Below are 11,125 nucleotides of genomic sequence, written 5' to 3'. Positions count from 1 at the left end.
GGCGCCAGGAGTGGCGTTTCAAAATGCTGGAGCGAAGCAAGCAGGAGCAGGAGTCTGTGGACCAAGTTACAGGCTCTTTTTTTTTATTTTCTCAAGCAAAAAAGTACTTGATTTTAGGGCGTGGGTAGGGAGGATTTTTAAGGGACCTAATAGTGTTGTTAAACCTTATTCGAGCCACACCACTGCCCAGCACAGTTCACAGCGTCGCGGCCCGGCATTAGCCACCTCTAACCGTTGGTTTGCTTCCGCTGGATTCTATTATAAAGAAATAAGAACATGTAAGGGAACACCTTCCCTTATCTGGGGATAATTCCACTTCAGATGAGGCCGGATCTCATGGAATTGTTTAAGACACAAGTGCATATTCCCCTGCTGATGATAACATTCACTTCCTCCCGAAGCTGGATAGTTTTGTTGGCTTAGCAGACGCAGCATCTGGATCAACCCCCCACTTATCCACGGATACTTCTGTAAAATTCACTCTCACTGAACATGGTGACTGGGGATCCACACGCAGTCGAGTGCCACTTAAATAGGCATACACGCGAACAACCGCGCCTGGACAATCTGAAGAGCACGCACAATCACACTACGTCTGTCAGACGGAGCTGGTCGTGACTCTCCAGCTACTAGAAACACTAACAGGAATAGATTGATACTTAACTCAAACAAAATCGGTCTTACAATACGCAGTAAGTCTTGAAGCACTCGTCCCTGCATGCGGTCTGCGGAACAATTGTAGCCTTGTGCCGTTGCCAACAGTCCTTCCCTATAGAACTCTCTGTCCAATGCTTTGCAACTAGACATAGTAAACCTCTCTTTCGATATCATACTGATTCAGCTTGCAATAACCTCATAATCAGCTCCGGACACGATCTATTTAAGAACTATTTCAGAGAAACATTCGAAACTAATCGGACTCGTCTACAACTTCTTTAAACGTGGATGGCTGACAAACCAGCCGCTTAATCTTCCCTACCCAGCTACATACAACGACCATTAGTTATCGTTGTCCAGAAAACACAGTCCCTTCATCGGTTTCCGCCTTCGGACACTCAATGTAGAGGAAGTTCCGGTACTCCGGACGCAGACGGTTGGTTCCGACTATTATTCAAGGCGTTTACCGGACAAGGGTTTGATCACATTATAAAGGTCGCAATAGAGCCCTTCTAAACAATAACTTAGAGTTTAATTCCAACCTCTGAATCCATTTTTGCGCCCACCAGACACACACGCGCGCTCCTCTTCATCAACTGTCTGGTCTCGTAGCGAGTGTGACACGACGCAGGCTTCTCCCTCAGTGCGATGGTCTCGCTGCCCAACCAGCACCGACTGCTCACTTCTCGCCACTGCAAACGAATCTGCGTTCTGCCAGCGTGAGTACCGAATGCGCTGTCAACAGACGATCGCATAAACCAGAGTCGTCACCGGCTGTCCAGGCCGCTGTTTCAATGTCGTTTGTCTAGGCAGCTTCTATAATTCAGTCAAAAACCCGGTCTATGAGTTTGCACAGTGTGCTCTCATGATAACGTCTGTCTATTCTTAAGTTCCATGGACAGTCTTCACATGTTTGTTCGAGCGCGCGATATGCGTTTGGTACAAAAGCCCACATTCATGTCGTTGTTTGCTGTACATAGCTTTTCTCTCCTGCCTGCCGTTCCATCCTCCGTGTATGTTTGTGTCTGCCAAGAAGCCGAACCCTAATCATGGGTCCTAATTATAGCCAGGTGTGGATACAGGCGTGGCATTGTTAATTGGACTGGAGGGAAATTGAAAGGTCAAGGCCCCAAAAATGCCGCTATACTCCCATCACTTTGATGGCGGTGGTACAGCCCGAACGACCTTAAGCCAGCCGATCACAGTTCGAGACCCATGTGAGGGAAACTCATTGCTCTCATTTTACCCCCTAACAAGGTCTTGAAAGGTCAAGGCCACCTAGTTTCCGCTATACTCACATGAGTGTGCTTGGCTCAGTGTGTAGAGCGCTATACTAACACTCAGGAGATCGGGGTTCGAGACCGGTGTGGGGTGCTCGGATTTCAATGACAAGGTAAGTACCATAATTAAAAATTAACCCTAACCCTAATAGCTAATCCTAACCACTCTAACCCTAAACCTACCCTAACCTTAACCATTCTAAAACCTAACCTTAACCCTAAACCTAACCACTCTAAACCCTAAACATAACCTTAACCCTAACCTTAACCACTCTAAACCCCATACCTAAACCTAACCTTAACCCTAACCCTTTCCATCCCTCGACCTACGGACGGACAGTCTTTAACTCAACCAATGGGTTAATCTACAAGTGGGCAACCATGGGGTCTACAACTTTGGCCGGGTGCGCCGGACCCCCCTGGCCAGCGCGTATATGATGTGGAGTGCACCCATTCCCTTTCCCCCCCTTCGGCTTCCACGTGTCAGAGATGGAAGTGGATCAACCGACTCAAAACTAGTAACCTAACCCTAACCCTAACCCTAACCTCTCAAAAACAATCATCCCCATTGGGGCTACGCCCTGCCCCAGCACAGTGCTCTTTAAACCCGAAGCTAACTAATCAGCATCCTCCTCTTCCTCAGACACAATCTTCCACCGAGATAGGGATCCGTACCTCAACACCCTCTTCCCCTGTTGCACCTTCGCATACACAGATAGATGTAAGCAATATTGACCCAAACAACTCCCCATCTCATTCTAAGAACAATATGGCACCCACTCCCTCCCTTTCTCYCAAGGCAAAAKGAAAGGAGATTAGGAGAASCCCTACCTCCACTTCCCCTCATGACCCACAGAGATTAAACAACCCATGGACCACCCAGGAGCACAGCATTCCAAGCATCATTGGTCCCCCATCGCCCACCATAGACTCCAACCTTGAATTGATAACCACTAACTCCTCTAAATTAATCCAGGCCCCAGTTGAGTTCCACCATAGGGCCTGCAGCCAGCCAGAAACCCTCAATGTTTTAGCAACACTTCCCAATCCCCTGGTTAACACTCCTACCACCAAGGGGTATAAACACAGCAATGTTTCAGTTAAAATCTTGGAAAGGATTTCACCTCTATCGCTCTCACCAACAGGAGGCACCAGATCAGGGGGTGAGACTAGGACTGGGCAGTTCCAGGGGCAAGTTACAATTAATGGACAAAACAATGGGCAACAACCCAAAAACAACCAATCTGAGCCATCCCAAAAAGACATCATGTCACTGCCAGTCCGAGACACCTGTATAACTGGCGCCTCAACATACCCACCCCAGTTTGAATGCCAACCCCAGCCTCAGCCACAACCCCAGCATCAACCCCCAACCCCAGCAACCCTCCAGAAACCATCATACCATAAAGCCAGACCAAAAGGAAAGGTGGCGGATTGGAATTTTAAGGGAAATAAAACAATTACAATAGATAATAGACTTAAACAACATCTATACAATATCAACGAGCCCATCTACACACAGAACTAGTTACTCATTTCCAGGATCACCCCATCACTTACCTCAATATATCAGGATTACAGTCGTGTTCTGGGTGGACCAGTGGGCGCGAAAAGCAGTGGAACATAGGTGGATAAGAGACCTAAAAACAATTACACCCAGCGGTCTGAATGAGCGTTTTTAACCGGCCAGATAGGATCCATTGAAAGGGATAGCACTTGTTTACAGGGTTCTCAAGGAGTTGGAAGTAGGATGCACCATAAAACAAAAACACAATAAATAAAGTTTGTGTGTTTTTTTATAATTTACTAATGCATGCTTATTCATAATAGTTGTATTCTTTTTGTCTTTATGTATTTGAATTGGTTTTACAACTCAGCACTTGATCTTATAGCACTTTTATAGAATATGAGATTAGAACTGTGTGTATATGTATTATTAAAGCATCATCCCTTGACCCCTTGTATATTTTAACATCTTAGTCCCTTCATGGTCCTAGATAACCACCCAGATGATCCATTAGAAGCAATAATAACCTACTTACATTTTTTAAAGTTTTTAGGAGTCAATCTAGTTGATTTTAACAGTAAGATTATTTCAGATTGGAGGGGTACACAACAATAGGCCTGCGCACCACAAGACAAATTAGTCTCTTTTTAACCCTACTCAAACTCAAAACCTAACCCCTAACCCTAAACCCCCTAACCCTAACCCTAACCCTAACCCTCTAACCCTTAAACCCTTAACCCTCTAACCCTAACCCTTAACCCTAACCCTTTTACCTAACCTAACTACCCTAACCCTACCTACACAACGACTCTTAACCCAATAATAACCCTAACTACCCTAACCCTATCCCCTAACCCTAACCCTCGAACTCCGCCGCATAACCACCACCCCCTCCCTAACCCCTAACCCTAACCCAAACCCTAAACCCTAACCCTTCAACCCTAAAACCCTAAAACCTTAACCCTAACCCTAACCCTAACCATTCTAAAAAAACCATACCTTACCCTAACCCCTAACCTTACCCTAACCCTAAACCTAACCTTAACACCTAATAAACCTATACCTTACCCTAAACCTAAACCCTAACCCTAAACCCTAAAACCTTAACCATTCTAAAAACCCATACCTAACCCTAACCTTAACCCTACCCTAACCTAACCACGCTAAACCCTTAACCCTAACCTAACCCTAACCCTAACCTAACCACTCTAAAACACTATACCTTACCCTAACCACCCAACCCTAACCCTTAACCTAACTCTTTCCACCCAACCTACTTACCACAACCTTAACCTAACTTAACCCTAACCCTTTCCATCTCGGACCTACGACGACAGTCTTTAACCCAACCAATGGGTTAATCTAACAAGTGGGCAACCATGGGCCTACAACTTTGCCGGGGCGCCCGGACCCCTCTGGCCAGCGCGAAATGATGCTGAGTGCAACCATGCCCTCTCCCCCCTCGGCTTTCCACGTGTCAGAGATGGAAGTGGATCAAACCGACTCAAAACTAGTGACCCTACCCTAACCTAACCCTAACCCTGAACCCTAACCCTAACCCTAACCCTAACCCTAACCCACCCTAACCTAACCCTAACCCTAACCCTTAACCCTAACCCTACCCTAACCTAACCCCTAACCCTAACCCAAGAGAAGATTAAACCCATAGTTGTTCCCTCCCAAACACATATATTCACTATAGATATTGATAGCTTATACACTAACATAAATACAGCAACAGGAGTACAGACAGTCAGAAATCTTTTCCATGCACACCCAGACAGGAATAGACCAGACAATGAAATATTACAGTTATTAGAAATCAGCCTCACACACAATGACTTTATATTCAATGATAGGCACTACTTACATGTGGAGGGAACAGCTATGGGGAAGAAATTTGCCCCGGCATATGCAAACATCTACATGGCTGAATGGGAGAGAGAGGCATTGGCCAAGTGCCCACACAAACCGTCATTCTACTACAGATTTCTAGACGACATTATAGGAGCCTGGCCTCATGATGTCCAACTATTCACTGAATTCATTAGCATTCTCAACAGTCACCACCCGTCCATTAAGGTTAAATACATAATAGATCCATGTGAAGTACACTTCTTGGATACTACAGTCTTCTTTAATCACATAAATCAGTCTCAAAAAACAATATTCACTAAAGTTTATTTCAAACCAACAGATACACATGCTCTACTCCATAAACACAGTTACCATCCCAAACATATATTCAGAGGCATTGTTAAATCACAAATYATACGGTTTCATAGGATATCCTCCTGCAAACAGGATCTGGTAAAAGCAATTCAAACACTATTTTCATGCACTCAGACAGAAAGGTTACTCCAAACGATATCTCAGAACTATAAAAAACAGCACCTTGGGGGCCCTCTCTCCCATTCAACCTACACACTCACATAACACAAGTCTGTCCATCACTCTTTCTGACCCCAACCTTCATCTGAGAGGTTCCGGAGACATTTCCAAATCCCCCCATTCCCCTGACCATAACCCTAACCTTAACCCTTACCCTAATTCGGGTTCGTATCCTGCTCCTGCCCCTAACCCCACCGCTAACCCTAACCCCACCACTAACCCTAACCCTAACGCCAACCCTAACCTTAACCCCACCGCTAACCCTAACCCCACCACTAACCCTAATCCAAACCCCACCCCTAATCCTAACCATAACCATAACCCTACCCCTAACCTTACCCCTCCTAGAACAACAGATTTGGAAATTGACCCCCCTCGGAACCACAATCTTTTTCCCTCTTATTCCCCTTCTGAGCAGCAGACAATTCTCATCCCCCTAGTTACTACATTCTCACATAGGATCAGACCATTACATCAGGCGTTCAAACACAATTTTTCCATCACCCAACAGGCACACACCCCTCCAGCCGTATAGAATAATCTCAGCATTTAGGAGGAATAAGAGTCTGAAAGACATCCTCATCCAAGCTAAATACAGTACCAAGCCCCTACAACCACCCAAACCCTACACTGCCCACTTCAGACCAAGAAAATTCATTTCAAACTCATACAGCAAGACCTCCACTCCAGTTTTAGACTCCATTTCACTTTACACTCCAAATGTCATATATATAATCACCTGCACATTTTGCAAAAAACACTACATTGGGGAAACCCAGTACACAATAGATAATAGACTTAAACAACATCTATACAATATCAAAGAGCCCATCTACACACAGAACTAGTTACTCATTTCCAGGATCACCCCATCACTTACCTCAATATATCAGGATTACAGTCGTGTTCTGGTGGACCAGTGGGCGGCGAAAAGCAGTGGAACATAGGTGGATAAGAGACCTAAAAACAATTACACCCAGCGGTCTGAATGAGCGTTTTAACCGGCCAGATAGGATCCATTGAAAGGGATAGCACTTGTTTACAGGGTTCTCAAGGAGTTGGAAGTAGGATGCACCATAAAACAAAAACACAATAAATAAAGTTTGTGTGGTTTTTTTTTATATTTACTAAGTGCATGCTTATTCATAATAGTTGTATTCTTTTTGCTTTATGTATTTGAATTTGGTTTTAACACTCAGCACTTGATCTTATAGCACTTTTATAGATATATGAGATTAGAATTGTGTGTATATGTATTATTAAAGCATCTATCCCTTGACCCCTTGTATATTTTACATCTTAGTCCCTTCATGGTCCTAGATAACCACCCAGATGATCATTTAGAAGCAATAATAACCTACTTACATTTTTTAAAGGTTTTTAGGAGTCAATCTAGTTGATTTTAACAGTAGAATTTATTCAGATGGAGGGGTACACAACAATAGGCCTGCGCACCACAAGACAAATTAGTCTCTTTTTAACCCTACTCAAACTCAAAACCTAACCCCCTAAACCCTAACCCCCCCCTAACCTAACCCTAACCCTAACCCCCCCCTAAACCTAAGTTTATTTATTCTGAATATGAACTGTGGACCTGTTGTCTTAAGATAAACCTGTCTTTAAAAAAAACTACCATGTCTTATTAAAAATAATTGTCCTTTTTTCACCTGAAAACTGTTGATAAAAACACCTTTGTCCTTTACAAAGCAAGTGAAAGTTTTTTAATCAACAGCTTTTAGGGGAAAATGTGTTTGTCAAATAAAATCGAGTTAATGCTGCACTAATATGCTTCTCTGTTGTTTAACTAAGTAATGTTAAGTAATGAAATGTCAAGTGAAGTGTAATAATTTCATGGTTCTCTGAATGAAGAAACCAACACAATGACAGGCAGACGTCTCTTTTACGGCACAATATTTATTCAACAATATACAGATTCATCTCTCTACAGTTCAGACTGCTCTTTATTTTATATCTTGCTTTCACTCTTTTGTACATGTTTTATTTACAGGATTTAAAATAGTCTTCTTTCCTTTAACAACATCAATGGTACAGTGTTTCACATCTTTAGTTCATTTACAACATCAATGGTACAGTGTTTCACATCTTTAGTTGAAGCGTCTAGATTGGATTCATTTGTTTATTATTCATACACCCTGTTCTCCTAACTCTGGGGCAGCAGGCAGCAGACAGCCAGGCGGACAGAGAGAAGGGCTCCCGTGCTAGAGTCCATCTCTCTCGGAGCCGCTGTCTGTCTGGGTTGTTCACAAAGGAAACGCTTCAGAGTGGGTCCCTCTACAAAGATGACTAACAGAAAGACGATGGTTGTGTTTGATCATTCAGATGTGGACGTCTGGTTGGGTCCCATGTGAGGTCCTAATTGCAGCAGCAGCTTTGTTTATAAACATGTTTATCTGCAGCACTAGTATGTTTAAGTCAGACCTGTTAAGATGGGACTGTCACAGAACCACCAAATCATCTAAAACTAACCAGCTCTTTAATCCAGGAGGTTTAAAGCCACACAAATACAAAATGTTGCATAGAATCAATTCTGACCACAAACACAAACACATGATGCCAGAGTTGACTTACAGCTTTGACAAGGAACTGAACAACTAGCTAACTAGACACTGCCATCCTCAAATCCATCCTGTGTTGGATGTGACAGTCTCTTCCAGTAGTAGTTCGGACTTAACTAACCAACCCGTCTGTGTGGAAGAGTCTAACTAACCAACCCGTCTGTGTGGAAGAGTCTAACTAACCAACCCTTGTCTGTGTTGAAGAGACTAACTAACCAGCCCCTGTCTGTGTTGAAGAGACTAACTAACCAACCCCTGTCTGTGTTGAAGAGACTAACTAACCAGCCCCTGTCTGTCATGAAGAGACTAACTAACTAACCAGCCCGTCTGTGTTAAAGAGACTAACTAACCCAGATCTCACTGTCATCTAGATGCAATGGAACATTACAAGACTCTGGACTATATTCTGCTATTAGACATAATAGCAACATAACAGGGTCCAGTCTCTCTGGGCTGTGGGAGCTGCACTGGGTTCTTCAGACCGTTTAACAGCAGGGGGCGCCAGTCACCACAGACAGACAGAATACAGCAGGTGATGACATGATTCAACGCTCAACCCCCAGACCCTAACTCCCCACAGCAGACCCTAACCCCAAACATCAGAGAGAGACCCTAACCCCCAGCATCAGAGAGAGACTCTAACCCCCACAGCAGAAAGACCCTAACCCCCAGCATCAGACAGACCCTAACCGAGACTTTAGAGTGTTTTCTATCCTAATGTCAATTATATGCATATCTAGCATCTGGGCCTGAGAAATTAGTCTGTTTACCTTGGGAACGTTATTTTTCCAAACATAAAATAGTGCCCCCTAGCTGAAAGAGGTTAATGTTTTAACTTGGGTCAAACGTTTCGGGCAGCCATCAAGCTTCTCACAATAAGTTGGGTCTTTTGGGCCCATTCCTCCTGGACAGAGCTGGTGTAACTGAGTCAGGTTGGTAGGCCTCCTTGGTCGCACATGCTTTTTCAGTTCTGCCCACAAATGTTCTATAGGATTGAGGTCAGGACTTGTGATGGCCACTCCAATACCTGACTTTGTTGTCCTTAAGCCATGTTGCCACAACTTTGAAGTATGCTTGGTCATGTCCATTTGGAAGACCCATTGCGACCAAGCTTTAACTTCCTGACTGATGTCTTGATGTTGCTTCAATAATCCACATAATTTTCCTTCCTCTAAAGCCATCTATTTTGTGAAGTGCACCAGTCCCTCCTGCAGCAAGCACCCCCAACACTGATGCTGCCACCCCCGTGCTTCACGGTTGGGGATGGTGTTCTTCGGTTTGCAGCCTCCCCTTTTTCCTCCAAACAATAACGATGGCCAAACAGTTCTATTTTGTTTCATCAGACCAGAGGCATTTCTCCAAAAAACTAGATCTTTATCCCATGTGCAGTTGCAAACCGTAGTCTGGCTTTTTTATGGCGGTTTTGGGAGCAGTGGCTTCTTCCTTGCTGAGCACTTTCAGGTTATGTTGATATAGGACTCGTTTTAACTGTGGAAATAGATATTTGTATCTGTTTCCTTCAGCATCTTCACAGGTCCGTTGCTGTTGTTCTGGGGATTGATTTCTACTTGTTCGCACCGCATCAGAAGCTTCTAATGCATGAACATTATTTTCTGGAATTTTCCAAGCTGTTTAAAGGCCAGTCAGCTTAGTGTATGTAACTTCTGACCCACTGGATTTGTGATCCAGTGAATTATAAGTGAAATAATCTGTCTGTAAAACAATTGGAAAAATGACTTGTGTCATGCACAAAGTAGATGTCTAACCGACTTGCCAATATATAGTTTGGTTATCAAGAAATTTGTGGAGTGGTTGAAAAATGAGTTTTAATGACTCCAAATTAAGTGTATGTAACTTCGATTTCAACTGTATATAACTACTCCTGATCTCCATTACAACATGGCTACTACCACTATCCTGAAGAGCCTGACTGTACTGTGCTGGCTTCCTTGTCTTTTTCCTCTATCCGAAGAGCCTGACCGTTACTGTTGCTGGCTTCCTTGTCTTTTACCTCTATCCTGAAAAGCCTGACTGTACTGTGCTGGGCTTCCTTGTCTTTTTCTCTATCCTGAGAGCCTGACCGTATTGTGCTGGCTTCCTTATCTTTTACCATAATCCTGAAGAGCCTGACCGTACTGTGCTGGCTTCCTTGTCTTTTACCACTATCCTGAAGCCGTGACTGTACTGTGCTGGCTTCCTTGTCTTTTTCCTCTATCCTGAAGAGCCTGACCGTACTGTGGCTGGTTCCTTGTCTTTTACCACTATCCTGAAGAAGCCTGACCATACTGTGCTGGCTTCCTTGTTGTCTTTTCCCTCTATCCTGAAGAGCCTGACCGTACTGTGCTGGCTTCCTTGTCTTTTACCACTATCCTGAAGAGCCTGACTGTACTGTGCTGGCTTCCTTGTCTTTTACCCACTATCCTGAGAGCCTGACCGTACTGTGCTGGCTTCCTTGTCTTTTTCCACTATCCTGAAGAGCGCTGACTGTACTGTGCTGGCTTCCTTGTTGTCTTTTTCCACTATCCTGAGAGAGCTGACTGTGCTGGCTTCCTTGTTGTCTTTTTCCACTATCCTGAAGAGCCTGACCGTACTGTGCTGGCTTCCTTGTTGTCTTTTTCCACTATCCTGAAGAGCCTGACCGTACTGTGCTGGGCTTTCCTTTGTTGTTTTTTCCACTATCCTGAAGAGCCTGACCGTACTGTGCTGGCTTCCTT

At 44.1% G+C, this 11,125-nt stretch overlaps 2 long non-coding RNA genes across 2 annotated transcripts; both read right to left on the bottom strand.

The window, feature by feature from the left end:
* Positions 1-10,320: 10,320 nt before the first annotated feature.
* LOC139026068 (uncharacterized) lies at positions 10,321-10,591 on the bottom strand. Its single transcript, XR_011477776.1, has 2 exons — positions 10,522-10,591; positions 10,321-10,371 (listed from the first exon to the last, which is right to left on the bottom strand). It is a non-coding gene; the product is annotated as an uncharacterized lncRNA (long non-coding RNA).
* A 127-nt stretch (positions 10,592-10,718) lies between these two features.
* On the bottom strand, positions 10,719-10,891 carry LOC139026067 (uncharacterized). Its single transcript, XR_011477775.1, has 2 exons — positions 10,825-10,891; positions 10,719-10,776 (listed from the first exon to the last, which is right to left on the bottom strand). It is a non-coding gene; the product is annotated as an uncharacterized lncRNA (long non-coding RNA).
* Between the last annotated feature and the right edge of the window lie 234 nt (positions 10,892-11,125).

This window comes from Salvelinus sp. IW2-2015, unplaced genomic scaffold (genome assembly GCF_002910315.2).
Source record: "Salvelinus sp. IW2-2015 unplaced genomic scaffold, ASM291031v2 Un_scaffold3814, whole genome shotgun sequence".
In the NCBI taxonomy this organism is placed as follows: Eukaryota; Metazoa; Chordata; class Actinopteri; order Salmoniformes; family Salmonidae; genus Salvelinus; species Salvelinus sp. IW2-2015.
The sequence above is the reverse complement of the archived record's forward strand: the minus strand, read 5'-3'. Positions and strand labels throughout refer to the sequence as shown.